The following is a 22,828-nucleotide window of genomic DNA, read 5'->3' as shown; positions in this document are numbered from 1 at the left end:
GCATTATCTAGCTAATTGCGGGGTCTAACAACCCATCTTCCCTTCTATAATGATTTTTCCTATCAGGCAGAAATCTCATTCTCCATTTTCTTATTCTTCTATTTCAGATTCTTCTTGGTTGAGAACAATGATATCCTCAACGGCTTTCAGTTCCAGAGTTGCTTGTCTAAACTTGAGAACAAGATTAGATACGGGATTGGTTGAATTTGTTTCAATCTCTTTATTGGTATTGTTGGTAGCCATTGTTTGTGTTAGAGGAAATTGGTTCGAGGGTATATCAATATTATATCTTATAGGGTTTATATAGGTGTTGATGGTGGTTTTTAGCTTAGGGTTAAAATTGTAAACCGCACATCTGATATGACGTTACTATGACCATTAACACATATATTCAATCGATCAGCATGCCTACGTAAGAATTACTGGGATACCTTTTTTTTTTACATGGGTCATGTTCCACGGTAGAACCCTTAACATTGACTGACATCATCTATGCCAAACCCTAATTCTCATGCTACCGCGCCAAGGCATGCCAACCATGCCAGCCGCACCACTGTGCCAATGGAATGCCATGCCAGACACGTCTCCGCGCCAAGGCATGCCAACCATGCCAGCCGCACCACTGTGCCAATGGCATGCCATGCCAGCCACGCCTCCGCGCCAAGGCATACCAACCATGCTAGCCGCACCACTATGCCAATGGCATGCCGGCCATGCCACATGTGCCAATGGCATGCCATCAACCTTGCCGCGCCATACCATGTCGTACTTCCCTATGCGGCTACCAAAACGAAGAAGTGCGACGATCAACGACCACCCTTCCATCTTAGATGCAAATCTTAGTCGTCCAAGGTCGCCAACCAACGCATGGTAACCTTGGCCCAACGCCAAAACCCTAGTTTTGTCCACGCCCAAACCGCACCAAGGCATGCCGGCCATGCCGGCCATGCCACATGTGCCAATGGCATGACACCCATCTTGCCGCGCCATACCATGCCGGCCTTCCCTATGCAGCTACCAAAACGAAGGCGTGCGACGATCATCGACCACCCTTCCATCTTAGATACAAATCTTAGCCGTCCAAGGTCGCCAACCAACGCATGGTAACCTTGGCCCAACGCCAAAACCCTAGTTTTGGCCACGCCCAAACCGCGCCAAGGCATGCCGGCCATGCCACATGTGCCAATGGCATGACCGCCACCTTGCCGCGCCATACCATGTCGGCCTTCACTATGCGACTACCAAAACAAAGGTGTGCGACGAACAACGACCACCCTTACATCTTAGATGCAAATCTTAGCCGTCCAAGGTCGCCAACCAACGCATGGTAACCTTGGCCCAACGCCAAAATCCTAGTTTTGGCCACACCCAAACTGCGCCAAGGCATGCCGGCCATGCCACATGTTCCAATGGCATGCCATCCACCTTGCCGCGCCACACCATGCCGGCCTTCCCTATGCGGCTACCAAAACAAAGGCTTGCTACGATCAACGACCATCCTTCCATCTAAGATGCAAATCTTAGCCGTCCAAGGTCGCCAGCCAACGCATGGTAACCTTTGGCCCAACGCCAAAACCTTAGTTTTTGGCCACGCCTAAGCCGCGCCAAGGCATGCCGTCCATGCCACAAGTGCCAATGGCATGCCAACCACCTTGCCACGCCATACCATGACGGCCTTCCCTTTACGGCTGCCAAAACGAAGGCTTGCAACAATCAACGACCACTTTTTCATCTAAGATGCAGATATTAGTCGTCTAAGGTTACCAGCTAACACATGGAAACCTTTGGCTCTAGTTTGGTCGCGCCTAAACAAAGCCAAAACCCTAACTTTTGGCCGCGCCTAAACTAGGCTATATTAAAACCATACCGATCATGCTTTCATGCCATTGGCTACCAAACGAAAGGTTGCAATAATCAACGGCTACTTTTCCTCTTAAAATACAAAATCTCGACCGTCGAAGGTCACCACTGAGCCGACAAGTCTCCTAAGATCAACTTTCCAGACAACAACAACATGCTACATGTTTTCCACGAACACACTCGAGACATCAACACATGTCACAAACTGGGGGATGCTCATGGGATATTGGTTTGGCGGTTTACAACGTGCGGCGTACACTACGCCCGTTATAAGACAGTGCCATAAGAAGGAGGTGGTTAGTAAATACAGGGAGTAATGGTGAAACTCTTTCTTTTATGGAGCATCAATTCCAGGCGTTACCGGTTACCACCTCCTCCCATTTACTCATCCGTTTTTCATTTCTTACGAGACCAGAGTATGTTTCACTTCGACTTGTATAAATAGGTATTACCTATTTCCACCGAACAACAAGTTCTGGTCAGGAGCATACAACACTCAGAAAATATTTGCTAGCTTTCCGTCTGTTAGCTTCCCATTTTCTGATACAAGTCGTGAAACAACTACTCTTCCAGAATCAACAATTCTGGTCTCAACAATCTCTTCGCTTCCCTCCCCAAAACCAACCCTTCTCCTTCACTTTGTGACAGAAACAAGTCTGGAACGACCATTTCTTGGTTCAGGCCGGATTTAGACAGATTGATCTCTCAAATCTAAAGTAATCCCTTGTAGTACATTGTTTAGGGTTTAAATTCGTTTCTCACACACACACACCCGAAATTACCAAAATTAGCAGAAATCGTTTTCACCCTCAAACAGTTGGCGACTATAGTGGGGGTTAATATTTCGGTCACGATGTCAATTTTCAATCCTCGAGTTCATACCTTGACCCAGACGACAGGACAGTAGGATCAAACGATCCGCTCAGGAATCGACGACTCAGCTACAAGGCGGCTCGATTACCAGTCGTGACATGACAAGGGATGACTGGGGACTTCCGAGGGGTTAAAAGAGAACGATACGCCCAGGGATCAGCGACACGACAAGGAATGATTGGTGACTTTCCACAATCACGGCGATGTTTCCCACGAAACTCGGCCTTACATCCGGGAGATTCCTTTTTCACCAGAAGATCCGAAAAAACCGAGTAAGTCTTGCTAGACAAAATACATGGTCTACTACCTCAAGTATTCACAGGGGAAACAAAAACCAATAGAAATATTTTCTCGTGCTTCATGCTTTCTACTATCGCACAACATTCACAATTCCATGACTCTCCTGGGGTACTCATGACACTTATGTTCATAACCAAAACATCATTATTTTAAAACGATTCATTCTAAATAATAATTCAAAACCCTCAAGGTAACATTTGTCTATCAACCCAAAAATCCAGGAAATCAAAACCATAAACTAGGCGTTTCATTTGCCTTTCGAAAAAAAAACCTAAAATAAGAAGTTCAGAAGACAGAAATGCATTCAAGGAAAGTTTTTCAACAATGGCTTGCTCTTCTTGGCAAGATACTCCTTCGTGCTTTGGAGAGCCGCCCTCTTCAACTTCAGCTTCCTAGACAACTTTTTGACTTCCGCTTCCTGCTTCTTCACCATATCCGCGGAAGGACCTTCGACTGTTTCGGCCAACAAGTTTTCAACCTCAGAGAAACCTTCAACGAACCAAGGAACATTGAACTCGAAGTTTACACACACGTCACGATGGAACCTCCAGCTCGAGACTACATCCTCAGAAACAGTATGACCGGTCACGTTGCACATGTCGTCAATCGAAGACAAAGCTTCCTCCACACGTTTAACCAACACAAATCGACTAGTGATTTTCTTGGTCGTGGCGATATGTCCGTAGCTTTCCCATATCTTAGTGTATAGCACCGCATGTTTGGCCGGCACGCTAAATCCACCGATCAACACATGATCCGGATAAGGAACCAGGTATGGAGGGTTGAAAGTGGCGCCCGCGACTGCATCAACGACCAACAATGGATCCCTAACGACAATTGCACCTGCGGCCACTGGAGTATTCTCCGTTGTCTGAGTCACAACGACGTTTTCATCTCGATCAACATCCATTTCAAGGTCGCCCAGTGCGGCTTCCACAGTTGGAGACAAAGCTGTATCTCCACCAGTATCCGTCTCAGGGCCATCTTCAGAAACGGCTTCCCCCCTATGATATCACATATTAGATATTTTCCAAAGAGAAAGGAAGAGAGGAAAGAAGAAAAAACAGAGACTCACTGATTCGCTTTCAGACCGACTAGAGGAAGATTCAGCACTATTGTCGGAAGAACTACTCTCGCCATCACTAGACTCTGAAATTTCATCCTTCTCGGGTTCTTCATCACCATGGATTGGCTCAGCACCGCCACCCTCTGTATCGAGAAACGATGTTTTCTGACTGCTTGCAAGTTTGGTAAAGGCGTTCGCGCTGCTGAGACCCTAGGTAAGATACAAAGAAAGATACTCAGAAAAGAAACAAGGATATACGCGATCCAACTAAAATCAAGAGGAAAATCATGCGTACCCGCATATTAGACGAACTGAAAGTCGCTAGGGCTGTCGAATCTGACTGGGAACCATCTGTACGGCTTTTAGACCTTCGCTCCTTCACTTGGAAACTATATGCATTTAGGCTAACAGATTTTCTCTTGGTCGAAGAAGGATCCCTCAGCAGTGGGTGTTCCGCTAAAACCGCAGGAGAAGGCTTACCGCGACGGTTTTCTACCACATCATTCACGAATTCGTGGATAACGAGAAACTCATCCTGCTAAAATATGTTATATTTGGAGGTTGTTGATGGATTTCGTTCCGCGAGCAGAAAAGGGAGACTTTTACCCGACACAAGAACACTAGCATCGAGAACAGTTGGCAATGAGTCTTCTGGAACAACCAGCTAACGAACGAGTGGGATCCCTTGGTCAAAACCCATATGCCGAGCCGCCCTATCGATATTGTAAGAGACTTCTTTGCAAGATCCTTGAAATAAAGACGACACATGACCGGGCGTGCAGCTTCACATGAACACCATCTCTCCAACACTCATATCCTCTTTATCAGAAGACAAAGACATGCTCGGAGCAGGAGCAAAGGTATTGATCTGATTTATGGACGCATGCACCGGAGCCCATGGACGAAAATTGACCGTGTGCGAGTTTCCAAGGAATCCAACCAGGTTCGAACCAATCTTTGGGCGCCTATTCGACCAGCGCAGTATCCTAGATCCACCCCAAGACTCGGGAAGTAAGGACAAAGGTTTTGGAGCATACCTTTCGAAGTGATCCCATATCCACGCTTGGAGAAAGGCGGCATGAATATACGAATCCACTTTCATGTAGCCCTTTGAAGCGCACATGTCCGCGACCATCTTTTTCAAGTGTGTGTACAAAGAACCAAGAAACAAGCCGCCAATACGGAGAACGACACCTTTTTCCAATTTTATGGCAAACTTGATAAGTTCCTGTCTTATCTCCTTCTTACCAGAGCGTTATCGAAAATATCTATGGATAACCAAAGAGCCAAGAACGCCGCGACATGAAGCGTACTATTCTTCTGATTTGGCTCCACCTCATCAGGAAACCACTGAGACACCCACCAGCCATAGAAGCACCTCGTCTCGTTTTCTTTCCGAACGAATCCTTTTGATTTCGCAAACAGAGCAGCGCGCATTTCTTCTTCATCTGCGGACAACTTGACATCGAGGTTTCCTATTACGGGAAGGTTCAGGAGTACGACCACGCTCTCTAAGGAGATAATCATTTCACCCCACCTACATATGGCCGTGTGAGTGTCCGGACACTATCTGGAAATAAATGCAACCAATCCTGGAATATCTTTCCTAATTTGAAGCACTTCGGAAGCCGCGACAACATCAATAATCTGCGCCTTGGTCAAACTGGCTTTTACACATTCCTGGCTCATCATGAATCGCACCCATTTCTCAAAGGGACGCAACAGACTCACACAGATTTTAAAGTCAATGGGAGAAGCATAATACTCTTTCCCCTGAAGACAAAACTTTATTACACCTCCTGGCCGAACCGACCGAGCCTCTCCTTCACTTTCCAGACCAGTTAGAAGAATCGACACATACTTGGGATGATTTTTCTTAATTGTGGCGGATGTTGTAAAGAACTCATCGTCTATGTTTGGCTTGGAATTTCCAACATCTTTAGATACGTCAGAACTTTTCTCAAGTGACATCCTAACGCAAATTCTCTCACGCTACTTTCACCTTCGAAATAACCACAATGAAACAATACGAAGAGAAATTATTACGGAAAGTGCATGAAAATTAATTTATCAGACAAAGGATATCCATCCTGGACGTAAGACAATTTGTTGCTAAGTCATAATGCGCATATACAAAGAAATGGGGACTGACAGACCCTGCATCACCACCTCATGCCATGGCCGTACCCCGCAGCGGGAAGTTGGCACCCGGCCGAGGAGGCGCGCCCCACTATGGGAACCATGCACACGGCCATACCAAGAAAAGGGGAAACCCTAGAAGCAAGGTTTTCACGGAAAGGGAATGACAGTTACTAGCTCATGCATGCCTACTTTGCACAGTAATTGGGACGACCAACATTACTACGGTATTCATGCCTAAATTTTACTACAAGTTCATGCAAAGAATATCTACGGCTAGGATTCATACCAACACAGAAGAACAATATTTCTTCAAGTTCATGAAAAGGTACGACTACGGCTAGGGTTTGCACTAACACAAGAAAACAAGAAAAACAAGTTAAAGAGGAAGTGCTGGAAGACATACCTGGGATTCGCTCGTCCTCTTTACTACTACCGCACGGCCAGAACACGAAAAAAGAAAAACAAAGGCGTGAAATAAAAGGAGAGGCCAGCCCCCTTTTATAGGTGTAACACTTGGGAGTTTGAATAAGAAAAGGAATTCCTATTTGAGTCAAGTAAGGAAAAGAGACAATCGGGCCCGCAAAGAAAAATCACCACCGTTCCAAGCCGTCCGTGCATGTCTTTCCTCTCCAGAACCGCGCCTTACCTTGGCCCCACCATGCCAAGTCGTCCGCGCCATTGCCTTGGCCCCACCATGCCAAGCCAACCGCGCCTTACCTTGGACCCACCATGCCAAGCCGTCCGCGCCATTGCCTTGGACCCACCATTCCAAGCCAACCGCGCCTTTCCTTGGCCCCACCACACCAAGCCATCAACCAAGCCCATTCCCACACTCGCGCCATACCAAGTCCAAGCCAACGCAATGCCTGCGGCTCCCCTTCCAAGTTGCACCAACACCAAGAACTCGCCAAGCCAACATCTCAGTATTCCCTTACTCAGCCAAGATGAGGCATGGCCAGACTAAGCCGACGATTTTCATCTCACCACTTCACGGTATACACCGCAAATAGGATCTATGCAAGGCCTCCAAACACGAGAATCATGAACTCTCCCTACCTCTCGAAAAAGGTTAGTCGGACCTTCTTGACCGTCTTTCCACGCCTTATCATTTCGATTTTTGTCCTTGCCCATCACCATCTTATGCTTACCTCGCAACAAAGCTCTTGTTCCGACCTAAGCAGAGGACTTAATGTTGATGGCGGTTTTTAGCTTAGGGTTAAAATCGTAAAACCGCACATCTGATATGACGTCACTATGACCATTAGCACATTTATTGAATCGATCAGCATGCCTACGCAAGAATTACTGGGGTACCTTTTTTTTACATGGGTCATATTCCACGGCAGAACCCTTAACATTGACTAACATCATCTATGCCAAACCCTAATTCTCATGCTACCGCGCCAAGACATGCCAACCATGCCAGCCGCACCACTGTGCCAATGGCATGCCATGCCAACCACGTCTCCGCTCCATGGCATGCTAACCACGTCTCCGCGCCATGGCATGCCAACCATGCCAGCCGCACCATTGTGCCAATGGCATGCCATGCCAGCCACGTCTCCGCGCCAAGGCATGCCAACCATGCTAGCCGCACCACTATGCCAATGGCATGCCGGACATGCCACATGTGCCAATGGAATGCCATCCACCTTGCCGCACCATACCATGCCGGCCTTCCCTATGCGGCTACCAAAACGAAGGCGTGCGACGATCAACGACCACCCTTCCATCTTAGATGCAAATCTTAGATGTTCAAGGTCGCCAACCAACGCATGGTAACCTTGGCCCAACGCCAAAACCCTAGTTTTGACCACGCCCAAACTGCGCCAAGGCATGCCGGCCATGCCACATGTGCCAATGGCATGACAACCACCTTGTCGCGCCATACCATGCCGACCTTTCCTATACGACTACCAAAACGAAGGCGTGCGACGATCAACGACCACCCTTCCATCTTAGATGCAAATCTTAGCCATCCAAGGTCGCCAACCAACGCATTGTAACCTTGGCTCAATGCCAAAACCCTAATTTTGGCCACGCCCAAACTGCGCCAAGGCATGCCGTCCATGCCACATGTGCCAATGGCATGACAGCCACCTTGCCGCGCCATACCATGCCGGCCTTATTTATACGGCTACCAAAACGAAGGTGTGCGAAGATCAACGACCACCCTTCCATCTTAGATGCAAATATTAGACGTCCAAGGTCGCCAACCAACGCATGGTAACCTTGTCCCAACGCCAAATACCTAGTTTTGGCCACGCCCAAACCGCGCCAAGGCATGCCGGCCATACCAATGAACCAATGGCCTGCCAGCCACCTTGCCGCTCCAGCCTTCCCTATGCGACTACCAAATCAAAGGCTTGCGACGATCAACGACCATCCTTTCATCTAAGATGCAAATCTTAGCAGTCCAAGGTCGCCAGCCAACGCATGGTAACCTTTGGCTCAACGCCAAAACCCTAGTTTTTGGACACGCCTAAGCCGCGCCTAGGCATGCCGGCCATGCCACATGTGCCAATGGCATGCCAAACACCTTGTCGCGCCATACCATGTCGGCCTTCCCTTTACGGTTTCCAAAACAAAGGCCTTCAACAATCAACGACCACTTTTTCAAATAAGATGCAGATCTTAGCCGTCCAAGGTTACCAGCTAACGCATGGAAACCTTTGGCCCTAGTTTGATCGCGCCTAAACAAAGAAAAACCCAAACTTTTGGCCGCGCCTAAACTAGGTCATATTAAAACCATACCGATCATGCTTTCATGCCACCGACTACCAAACGAAGGGTTGCAATAATCAACGGCTACCTTTCCTCTTAAGATGCAAAATCTCGACCGTCGAAGGTCACTACCGAGCCGGCAAGTCTCCAAAGCTCAACTTGCCAGACAACAACAACATGCTACATGTTTTCCACGAAAACACTCGAGACAACTAAACATGTCACAAACTGGGGGATGCTCATGGGGTATTGGTTTGGCGGTTTACACCGTGCGGCGTACACTATGACCGTTATAGGACAGTGCCATAAGGATGAGGCGGTTAGTAAATACAAGGAGTAATGGTGAAAAGATTTCTTTTATGGAACATCAATTCCAGGCGTTACCGATTACCATCTCCTCCCATTTACTCATCCATTTTTCATTTCTTACGAGACCAGAGTACATTTCACTTCGACTTGTATAAATAGGTATTACCTATTTCCACCGAACAACAAAATCTGGTCAGCAGCATACAACACTCAGAAAATATTTGCTAGCTTTCCATCTGTTAGCTTCCCACTTTCTGATACAAGTCGTGAAACAACTACTTTTCCAGAATCAACTATTCTGGTCTCAACACTCTCTTCGCTTCCCTCCCCAAAACCAACCCTTCTCCTTCACTTTATGACCGAAGCTAGTCTGGAACGACCATTTCTTGGTTTAGGCCGGATTTGTACAGATTGATCTCTCGAATCTAAAGTACCCCCTTGCAGTATATTGTTTAGGGTTTAAACTCGTTTCTCACCCACACACCCGAAATTACCAAAATCAGCAGGAATCGTTTTCACCCTCAAACAATAGGACTGATTCAATTTAGGGTTACCGCAATTAGCTAGATAATGATATCCCTGCAAATAAGGTATTAAGATATTTCGTTACAACAACGCAAAACAAATAAGATCTTTTGAAAAAGCGGGGGTCTAACAACCACACCCAATATTTCATTTGGCAATCTGAATAGACAAACTCCAATATACTTTCAAGAGAATCAACTAGACAGTTAGACTCAATCTAGAGAAAAGTATATCAAAGAGTTTTATATCTCCATATCTCAATTCAATCTGCAATCAGCAAATAGGAATTTGCGAGCCCGATTAAATATAAGAGAAATAACTTGAACGGTACCAAAGACCAATGTTCAAGGATCAATCAATTTCAATCAACAACCAAAGGTCGGATTTACCAATTGATCGATTCAATGCACAACCTGTGATATTTCAATTATATCACAAAATTTAATGCGGAAAAGAAATAACACAGACACCGGAATTTTGTTAAAGAGGAAAACCGCAAATGAAGAAAAATCCCGGGACCTAGTCCAGATTTGAACACCACACTGTATTAAGCCGCTACAGACACTAGCCTACTACCAATGAACTTCAGACTGGAATGTAGTTAAACCCTAATCAATCTCACACTGATTCAAGGTACAGTCGTGCTCCTTGCGTCTCTAATCCCAGCATGATACTACACACTTGATTCCCTTTACTGATCTCACCCACAACCAACAGTTGCTACGACCCAAAGTCTAAGACTTGATAAACAAATCTGTCTCACACAGAAAAGTCTATTGGAATATATAAATCTGTCTCCAACAGAAATACCTACGAGTTTTGTTCCGTCTTTTGATAAATCAAGGTGCACATGAACCAATTGATAAACCAGACTTATATTATCGAAGAACAGCCTAGTATTATCAATCACCTCACAATAATCTTAATCATATAGTAGCGAAACAAGATATTGTGGAATCACAAATGATGAGACGAAGATGTTTGTGACTACTTTTAATCTTACCTATTGGAGATACAATCTCGAGCAAATCTTATAGAAGATAATACTCAAACACGATAGAAGAACTAAGATCAGAACACACAACTACAGACAAAATAGTTGGGTCTGGCTTCACAACCCCAATGAAGTCTTTAAGTCGTTAACCTATAGGGTTTCGTGAAAAACTAAGGTTAAAGGAGAATCGACTTTAGCTTATACAACTAGTATCACACATGATTTGTGGGGATTAGGTTTCCCAGTTGCTAGAGTTCTCCTTTATATAGTTTTCAAATCAGGGTTTGCAATCTAAGTTGCCTTGGTAAGAAAGCATTCAATATTCACCGTTAGATGAAAACCTGATAAAATTCAAGATAATACCTTTCAACTGTTAGATCGAACTTAGCTTGTTATACAAAAATTAAATTTACCCTCATTTAGGTTTAGTAACCGTACCTAAACGTGTACACCATGTTGGCTCAACAGTAGCTAACCAAAGTTAGCTATATGAACACTCTCATAGCAACCTTATTCATCTAACCATAACTAGTTCAAATGACTCAAATGAAACTAGTTAAAGAGTTGTTCAATTGCTATATTCTCATATAAGTATACAAGAACATAATTGAAGCAAAATCAGTTTGATTCACTCGGATCAATTCATGAACATTATATCCATGGTTTGAAAATAATGCATTCCTTAATATATAAATGTATTAGTTCATGAGCTAACCGAGTTTAGAACTTTAACCACTCAAGTATGCATACGGGTACGCATACTTAAGTAGCCGGTCTGAGTTTGGGTTCGCCAGTATGCGAACGGGTACGCATACTTAAGCACACTTCCAAAACCCAGCAGAAATTCCCGGACCTATACCTTACGCAAGTATGCGTACCGGTAAGTGTACTTGGTACACGAAATTTCACAACTTCAAGTACGCATACCGATATGCATACTTTAGTTCCGGTCATGGATCACATACATGCAAGAATGCACACTATGTTTATAATCCAATGATGGTTAATTATTCTAAACTCTTATTTCAATCATTGAAACTTTCTTAGAGGATAACAATAGTCGTTTTCACACACTATTAGCATCAAAACAATTTTCAAGTTATTGAAATAATCATAACGAAACATTCCAAGTCTACACCAAATGATTGTATCACACAAGCCATGTAAGATGTTACTCTGCGATTTTCACATGATCATCTTTTGACTTTCGTCAAGAATATAAGATGAACTTGGTTGAAACAAAAGCTTACCAACACATATTTCGAGAAATATGTAAGCGAGTTAATCTCATCTCGAAATATCAAATGTGTATAATCGACAACTATATAGTAATATGACTTTTGTCTCAATATAGGAGATATAGTAGAAATAGACTTTCCAAGTGATAGATGAGTTTTAGTCTCCACATACCTTTTGTTGATGAAGTTCCACAAGCTCTCCTTAGTAGTTCTCCATCTTCAATTGATGAACGCCGTGAAGTCTAATGCTCAACTACACAATCTATCCTAGTCCGAGACATCACTATAAGTAGACTAGAAATCAAGACTTATAGTTTTGATCACTAACATTGACAAACAAGCTTGAGATATCAACGCTTGCGAGTTCGACCGAGCAGTGCTCTAACAATCTCCCCCTTTGTCAATTTTAGTGACAAAACTATCAATATATATGGATTACAAAATAAATAAACTTTGTAGCTTCTCATCCAAATGCTTGATCTCCTTGGTTCTTCAACATTACTCGAAATCTTCGTCACTTCCAAGTACTCCCATGATTCCAAATGTGTTCAACTTAGCATCATAGTTTTTGAAGATCCGTAGCAATAACAATGAGAAAACAGTTGCTCTCAATAATTGTTATACAGTGTCACAGTATCATTACACATCATCAAAGTTCAATTGTATCACAAATTTGACAATAATACTATGGTGATATGTATCACTCCCCCTTAGTCAATGCTTCATCTCATAATGAAAACCACTTCCCCTTACATAATGATCCCTAAACCATATGTATTTGTAGTGTGAACTACACATTAATTCTCCCCCTTTTTGTCAATATAAATTGGCAAAGGTACGAAAACTAGTGGGATCCTCATGAAGTTTTCATAGAGATACTTCAAGACCAAAAGATAAAAACATACCAACTTGTTTCGATGATTTCACATAGTCGAAACTTAGTGTACTCATCAAGGAGTTTATAAAGATACAAGATAACACCTATAATATTCCATAACCGCACTCCCCACAAAGATTTGGCAATTAAGCACAAGTTCAATTAAGGATTCTCCCCCATAAAATGCCATTCCCGAAAGAACAACAAGAGCGACCTTACTTTTACAAGAAAAGAAGGATTTCTTTGGACAGTAACAAATCACATGACATGATTTTGTATCCAAAGATATAATTAAATTAACCACAAGTAAAATGATCAATTCAATTGGTCATGCTCAACGTAAGAGAACTTATGGAGCAACACAGTACATACACAAGGATGTGGATCAGGGAAAGACCAATACTGCGGAATAATCAAAGATTCATTATATTTTTCATCACTATTTGCACAAGGACATATAATAGACTTAATCTTTGTAAATAAAAGTTCATCCTTTCTTCCATCAATATTTTCATAATGACATAAAAGTCTTAACTTTTGTAATCAAAAGTTCATTCTATCTTTTATCAATACTTTCATACCGACATATAATATAGTTAACTTTTGAACAAGTATGGGACAATGAAGGTTCACGGACGTAAACAACATATCCCATAACAATTTGCAATATATAAAATCATAAAGATTAATACTGCAAAAATCATCTTCCAAATAACTTAGAATTTACATAAATAAATATAAAAAATCGCAAGATGAAAACACTGGCAATAGCTATGTGTACTCATAATAATGGCTATTCCAAACCCTAGTTATCCTTCTTAAAAACACAAGAATAAATTCTCATAAGAAGTTTCCTAGACATTTAGACCTCTGAAAAATTCTTTATCGTCCCCGAACTCCTTGTTGTCAACAACCATGGGAACATAAGATTCATGAAGAAATGAGTCAATTCCAACAAACCTTTTGAACTGATGCCGAACCAGGGCCTTCTGAATTTCAAGAGTTCTCAAAGCAATAACATTTATTTCCTGAATCTCCTTCCTTGTTTCCTTCAAATCTTCAAGAACACCAGAAAACTTCTGAGAATTTGAAGGAAACAACTCTTGGCTTCCTCACATTCCTTCTTTTTCTTTTCAAAGTTGGAGGTAACAGAGATTTATCTTTTTCCTTCATGATTGATGGCTTAACAATCATATTACCATCCTTTCCATCAGAAGACATAATGCTTGGAGTATCCATACAAGCGGAATTGTGCGAGGAAATCACAAGATAATCTCAACAAGCAGTCTTATGATAAAAGAGAAGGAAAAAGGAATGTAGGTTTACGAAAATTTTAAACCACAAGTTCACGGACACACAACTCTCAACCCTAAAGAGGGTAGAATTGTCGAGAATAACCCTCTTTTATTGATTAAACAAGGAAGCCCCTCCAATATCAATTAGATATGAAAAGAGGCACGAATTCCATACTTGCAAAGCTTAGCAGAGCAAAAGAAGAAAAAAGAAAATCAAAACAATCTGAAACAATTTTCTTTTCCTAAAGCCTAAGGTGTTCATAATCTTGTCTCTTTTGATCAGGCACATGAGACAAGATGCACTAACCAACACAATTAAGTTGTACTGGGGTGAACAATAATCTGTCCACCATAACCTTTTCGAAAGGAATTCATAGAGCCTTGTTTCGCAGAGTGTTTAGACCATAAATTTTTCTCTAATGATCTAGTCTTTTCTTTGGAAACTAACTTCTTTGAAGAAGAGATGCGTTTACATACCTCTGATGATTTTTGAACAAGTTTGAGCTTGCTTCCTAATCGATTCGCTCTTCGTTGAAGTTTGTTGACATATCTCATTTTGTGTTTGTAATTGAAACACTTTGAAAGTTCATGACCTTTGAGAGAACAATAAGAGCATGTCAACACGGAAGATGATTCAGATTCCTGAGATGTGTAGGCAGCTAGACACATAGTGGAACATGAAAAATCAGAAAAAGAGTTTCCAGTAGAAACAGGTAGATTCATTTTTTCTTCCAGACCGGTTGAGGTTTTTTTTGAAAGAATATCAAGATTGATGTATGCTTGCTACAATTATCAAAATCAATAATTTCACAAAGAAGTGCAACACTTGACTTTTCGTCTTCATTAGAATCATAGTTATCAGACATTTCATCAAGAGTTGCAGCTAGACCTTTGTTCCCAGTGTATTTTTTATGATTGGACACTCATTTTCAAAATGACCAAAACCTTTACACTTAAAGCACTGAGGCATATCCTCATCATCAGTTTCATCTATATCCCTGTTTTTAGGAGGAACACGATTATGAGGTTTAACTTATGACTTAGGTTTATCTCTGGAGAAACATTTACTTCTCTTCAAAATAAGATCCCTAAACTTCCTAGTGATCAAGGAGACTGACTTGTCATCAATATCTTCATCTGATGAATCATCCTCGGAAAGGTCATATTCAGAGATACAAACACTTTTGTCAAGTAATTTAGTATTCTTTTGTGCTTTGAAAGCTACATCCTTTCCGGATTTGGATGTATGCTCATGATCAAAGATCTTTAATTTTCTAACCAGAGTATTTATGGAAAGAGTTGCAAGGTTATTACCTTCAACGATGGCATGCTTCTTAGAATCGTATCTGGATGACAACGATCTGAGAAATTTCATCATAATGTCCTTTTTCAGGAATAGTCTTACCCAATGCAAAAGATGTATTAACAATTTCAGACACTTTGTGATTAAACTCATCAAATGAATCTTCATCTGCCATACGAAGGTTTTCCCAATCAGAATTTAGGTTTTGCAGCCTAGCTTCCTTTTCACAGGTATTCCCTTCAAATACGGTTTCTAAGATATCTCAAGCATCTTTAGACCGAGTGCACGTAGTCACATGATGCTGAAGATCTGGGGATATGGCATGGATGATAGTGTTTAACCCATTAGAATTTTGATTTGCAGTGAGAATCTCGGCAGTGTCGTATGCACCAATATCCTTTGGAACAGTTGCATAGCCTTCTTCAACAACCGGAGGATTATATCCATTAACAACATAAACCCATGATTGAAAATCATGCGCTTGAAGAAAGGCACACATAAGAATTTTACCCTATAAGCAATTTGAGTCATCGAAGACTGGTGGTATGTTTATGGAGATATCACTTCTGTCCATATTCAGATCGCTACAACCACACCTAATATTTCGTTTGGAAATCTGAATAGACAAACTCCAATATACTTTCAAGATAATCAACTAGACAGTTAGACCCAATCTAGAGAAAAGTATATCAAAGAGTTTTGTATCTCTATCTCTCAATTCAATCTGCAATCAGCAAATAAGAATTTGCGAGCCCGATTGAATATAAGAGAAATAACTTGAACGGTTCCAAAGACTAATGTTCAAGGATCAATCAATTTCAATCAACAACCAAAGGTTGGATTTCGATTGATCGATTCAACGCACAACCTGTGATATTTCAATTACATAAAAAAAATAATGCGGAAAAGAAATAACACAGACACCATAATTTTGTTAACGAGGAAACCGCAAATGCAGAAAAACCCCGAGTCCTAGTCCAGATTTGAACACCACACTGTATTAAGCCGCTACAGACACTAGCCTAATACCAATGAATTTCGGATTGGAATGTAGTTGAACCCTAATCAATCTCACACTGATTCAAGATACAGTCGTGCTCCCTACGTCTCTGATCCCAGTAGGATACTACGCACTTGATTCCCTTAGGTGATCTTACCCACAACCAAGAGTTGCTACGACCCAAAGTCGAAGACTTGAATGAGATTTGTATTAGATTATTCATCAACCGTTTCGTGAAATTGGCTTTTATGTTCATATACATCAACCGATTCTTGATGTTTTTTCGTGAATTTAAAACACCAACCCTGAATCGGTCTACGAGTGCATGAACAACTACCGACTCCGGTTGGTATTTTCTTTAAAAAAAGTCAAGCTTTTTCATTTATTTGTTGTTTTCAAGTTCGATTAACTTTAATCGACTTCACATCTAACACATTTAATTAACAACCTGAAACGGTTGATTAACACTAATTAATCAGTGATAAATTAGCCATCAAAGAAAATAGTTGCTTAAGGGTTTTTGATCTTACTACATCATGACCCATTTCTTATTTTCTAGTGATAGGCCTCACATAATTGGAATAAGACCCAAACTAGCCAGGATTTTTAAGGAAAAACATAAAATACATTAGTGTTTATATTTGTATAAAGATAATTTATAGGTAAGTTTTTTTTCTTCTTAAAGTTATATCAAATTAATGAACACACGAAATACCAAGGAGGATTAGACAAAATGTTTAACTAATTTTGAGTCGTAGACTGACGAAGGGGATGAAAACATGGTTTTGGAAATAAGATGAAGATGCCTTGGCGGAATTTGTATGAATATGAAAAAGAAGATGTGAAATTGGGGGATACCGACATTAATTGGAGATATTTTACTTTTCATGCCGGCAACCCTGAAAAACCATGACGATTTGAACTGTCGGCATTAAAAAAAACCGCGTCGATGTGAACAATAAAATATCCTCCAATTAATTCCGACATCTCCCAATTGTTCGTTCAAAAAAAGTAGGGTTTGAATGAAATTATAGGCTTTTACAAGAAAGAGGTAATCACAGAATTTTGGATGCTAAGGTATCTTATTTTTCCTCGATCACTAGGCTATACCTTAGCGTGCTATATATGCCCGGCTTAATTAGTCAATGCTGATAAAAAATTTCTTCTAATTTTCCTATCTCATCCAAGCCGTGTCTAACGCAGATGTCTATTTTTGGTACATAGTTAGGATAGAGGTGTGAATTGGGTCGTGCCAACATGGAAACATCCCACGACACATCACATGTGCTGTGCTGGGCCAGAATAATCAACACAGTAGCACAACACGCTAACAAAGCACGTCATAACATGTATAAAATACTGCACAATACGGTACAATACAACACATTTTTTTTGTATATTTCACAAAAGAGTGTTTATTCTAACTACTTTTTGACATTTTATCTTCGTTGTGTCGAATTATTTCAATAACAATACATATAATATCTAAATATGTTGAAATATTTATTTTCAAAAATGTAAAATAAATGTGCCAGGCACAACACAGCACAACACAACACACTCTCAATCACGACACAACACGACACATTTTACTTTCTGGCATGGCACAACACGACGTATAGCACCATGGGATCGCCTCATGGGATGTGCTGGGATGTGCCGACACGTTTTACACCTCTAGTTAGGAAGCCATGGTCCGCATGTGCACAATCCTAAACTAAGCTGGAAAGGTATAAAATTTTGTCATGATGGGCTGGTTTTTGAACTTTTTTTTGCTAAGAAGACACTTCATGCATTAACAAAGAAAAGAGTTACAAATTACATCCATGTTTACCTTTCTATTCAGAGAGTTCGGAAAATTTGGAAAGCAGAACCAAAGACCCTTAATACTATTCTTCCTAGCCCGGCGTGCAAGCCGGTCCGCAAGAGGATTATTCAACCGCTTTATATACACAACTTTAAAAGACACATTACTAGAAAGTAAATTCCGACAGTGCTCTAGAAGATCTAAGCTTCTCCAATCCATGTTAGAGCTGCGACCATTGAGACATTCCACCATTTGGAGAAAATCACTAGCAAAAACCACTTTGGAAAGATGCATCTCTTCTGCCCAAGAGGTCCCCAAAATTAGAGCAATAACTTCAGATTCAACTGCATCTTGCATCCACCCAAAGTCAGATTTTGCCCTTCTTACTGTTCCTGCAATATCACATCATATAGCAGCAATACCCATTTTAAAATCCTTAAAGGAACCATCTACAAACATAATATGATCAACTTCAATTTTTGGAATTTTAACTCCTCAAGAATAGACTGTACAAGAGCATTGGGGTACAATATATGAACAGATCATCCTCTTAATGTCTAAGATGGTCCTGTTCAAATCCACATCAACCTTCTTGAAAATCATATCACACCTCAATTTCCATATACACCATAAAACAATAATACCAACACTAGGCCAGGAGACCTTATATGGGGATATTCCCAGATTAGAGTCATGCCAATAAATAAAGATATCATCAATCCATTCAGAATCAATATGAGTAAGATGTTGGAGGGAAAGACCAAACCAAATATGAGAGATTACAGAGAAATTTATGAATAAATGCATGATATTTTCCTCATGAGAATGACAAAAAGGATAAGACACATCCACATTAGAGTTATAATACTTCAATAAGGAGTTAACAGGGAGCATATATGCAAAGATCTTCCACAAAAAGAATTTGATTTTCGGTAAACAGTCGATATTCCAAACCTTTCTCCAGAAAGCAGAGTCTTCAGAAGAAGCAGTATCATTCATGAAAATTCTATAAGCAGACTTAATAGTAAAATTATCATTTCTGGTATGTGGCCACATAATCAAATTAGGCTGTGATAGATTAATCCTAATAACTTCATCAGGAGAGAAAAGTTGATTCAAAAGATTAATGTTCCAACAATTATGAGAGTAATCAAAAAGTTCAGAGACATATAAATAATTACTGCAATTTTGATGCAAATGAATAGGAGGGCTATTGTTCCCTGGAATCCATATTGAATTCCAAATAGGAGTACAAGCTCCATTGTTTATTTTAACAACTGAATTGGCTTTAATGAATTGCAACCCCTTAACAATAACTTTCCAAATCCATGAGGAAGAATCGGCTGCTTTGTCAATTTCCAACAAATTTTGATTTGGGAAGTATATGTCTTTAAGAAAAGAAAAAAGCAAATTATTTGATTCTTTAACAGTCTCCAACCAAGTTTACAAATGAAAACCTATTGGTATCAAAATAATTCTTAATATCCAATCCTCCATTTAATTTCGATTTTCCTATATCCCCCCAGGATCTAAAATAAGCAACATGTTTAGGATTCTTTTTAGACCACCAGAAAATTCTTTTGTATAGTATTTATTTTACTAGTAACAGTTTTCGGAAGAGGAAAGCAAGCCATATGATAAGTAGACAGACTAGACAAGACATGTTTAGTGACTACAGTTCTACCAGCAACATTCAAATTGGATTTCTTTGAAGAACTCAGCCCATCATAGAAATTATCTATGAGGAAAGAAAAAGTTTTGGTCTTATCTTTACCAATAAACAAAGGGGTACCTAGATATTTTTCAGAGCTACTAAGAAATTTCATATTAAGGGTTTTAGATAAGATCTTAATGTATCTATGATGCATTTTTCCACTTGTTATAAAACCAGATTTATCAAAATTAATTGCCTGACCTGAAGCTTTCGCAAAAACATTAATAACCTTGAGAATGTTCCTTGCGTAAGTGACAGAGGCTTTGCAAAACAGCATACAATCATCTGCAAAAAAACAGATGAGAAATAGAGGGGCTATTTTTTTCTGAATCTGAAACCTTGAATCAGTTTTTCATCTTCAGCTTTAATGATCAACTGAGATAAAACCTCCATACACAGAATAAAAATATATGGCGAAAGACAGTCCCCTTGTCTAATTCCCCTTGAAGGAAGGAAAGTATCACCCGGAGAACCATTGACTAAAACAGAGTAAGAAACTGTGCTGATACGCTGATATATCAATCTACACCAGTCTTCAGAGGAGCCCAATTTCTTAAAAACAACCAATATAAAAGACCATTCTAATCTATCAAATGCTTTAGAAAGGTCAAGCTTTATTGCTATATGACTATTTTTCGAATTTTTCTTTTTTGCTTTAAAGGAATGAAAAATTTCATGAGTTATCACAATATTGTCATGAATTTGACGATTTGCTACAAAAGCAGATTGGTAAGGAGAGATCAGAGAATCTAACAAAGACTTTAATCTATTAGTTAAAATTTTTGAAATGATTTTGTACACACAATTGGACAGACTGATAGGTCTGAAATCATGAGGGGTGGCAGCATTCTTGATTTTAGGAATTAAAGATATATAAGCAAAATTTGTTTGTTTAAGAAGGAATTTATTCATGAAAAAAATCTGCACATGCGAAACAATTTTCAGAATGAACAATATCCCAATTGTCCTTGAAAAAACCAGGCGGGAACCCATCTGGTCCTGGAGAGCTCCAAGGTGCCATCATATTAACCGTATCCATAATTTCTTGGTAGGAGGGGATGGCAATTAAGGAGGTATTCATATCTTCAGTAATGATAGGAAAGATGCAATTTAAAGAATCCTCAATGTCTTTCTCACAAGGATTCGAAGAAATATAAATTTTCTTGAAATGCTTTGCAAACAAATCAGCAACTTGTTCCTTGTTTTCCAACCAATTATCCTGATCATCCCTTATAGTGTGGATTGTGCTATACATATTTCTTAGTCTAACAGTGTTATGAAAGAAACTCGTATTCCTATGATAATGTGTGAAATAGTTTATTCTGGATTTTTGCTTATAGAAGCAATGTTCTATTTCATACTAATAATCTAGCTGTTTAGAGTAGTTTAAAATATAGCCACCAATCTAAGGAGTATAAGGCATAGCTTGCATTTTTAGTCTACCTATGGTAGTCTTAATGTGACCAAAGGAGTTAACATTCCACTTTCCTAAAACCTCCTTAACATGACTGAGTTTTTTGACAACAACAAAAGAGGGAGAACCAGACACACTTCAAGACCAATAATTATTTAGAACATCTCTAAATTCAGGATTAAGTTGCCAACACTTAAAAAACTTATACGGAATGTTGACATTCTTCTCATAATGAAAACACTTAATCAAGATAGGACTGGGATCAGAGTAAATTCTACCCAGGTTTGTGACTCGAGTCTTGGGTAAAACTGAGACCCATTTATCATTCATAAAAGATCTATCCAATTTCTCAAAAATCAAATCAGCAGGGTTTTTAAACCTTCGATTACACCAAGTGTAAGGGTTACCATAAGCAAAAACTTCATTCATATTTATTTTTATTAAAGATTCTCTAATAAAATTCGGAGGTAAAGAACTATCAACATTCCCTCCTTGTTTCTCAGAACTATGAAGGATGAAATTAAAATCGCCAACCAGTAACCAAGGGTTATTGTTATTGGGCAACATGTCATTCAAGAAATTCCATTGATTTCTCTTACCATACAGAGATAAAGACCCGTAGATAAAGGAAATGACACAGTTTTTTATAGCAGGAGTAATGTCACAAGAATATGGATCATGTTAAGAGAGCAACCTAGCACTTCAATATTCGACTTTGCAAAATAACCAAAAGCAAGCCCACCCGATTTACCAACAGCAGGAATGAATACCCAAGAATCAAAAGGTAAGTGATGAATGTATTTTCTAACTGTATCTTCATTTACCATAGTTTCCATAAGACAAACACTATCCATCTTATACTTTCTAACCAGATTAAACAAATGTTTCCATTTCTTATCAAAGCAACAACCATTTATGTTCCAACTTAAAAACTTCATATTTAAAAACACAGGAAAACAGTAGTAGTAGAAAAAACAAAACGACCAAACTAAGTAGATATGATAAAGAAGGAATAAACTTAAATAAAATCAGAAAAGGAAAGGAGGAAAAATTGATGTACTTACTAGGTCATGAGCAGAAGAGGTTTCAGTAGCCATAGAGTCCGAGTCTAGCATCATGAGATCGATTTCCTTTTTAAAATCTTCATCGATGACAACAGGTTCAGGAGGTAGCATAGAAATCGACATTGGTTCAAGGATGAAAATGTCTTTAAAATCATCATTAAGACCCATATCACTCAAAATGACATTTTCAGAGTTGAGGGACATAAAAGCTTCTAAGGAGTAATTAATATCTGAAGAATAACCAAAAATAAAACCCGAAGACGAGACCACAGTTTGAGAAAAGGTGGAACATGAAGTAGCCCAGAAAACATTTCCTCCTGAAG

The sequence above is a fragment of the Papaver somniferum genome, chromosome 2, assembly GCF_003573695.1.
Source record: "Papaver somniferum cultivar HN1 chromosome 2, ASM357369v1, whole genome shotgun sequence".
Classification (NCBI taxonomy): domain Eukaryota; kingdom Viridiplantae; phylum Streptophyta; class Magnoliopsida; order Ranunculales; family Papaveraceae; genus Papaver; species Papaver somniferum.
This window is presented reverse-complemented; position numbering follows the sequence as displayed.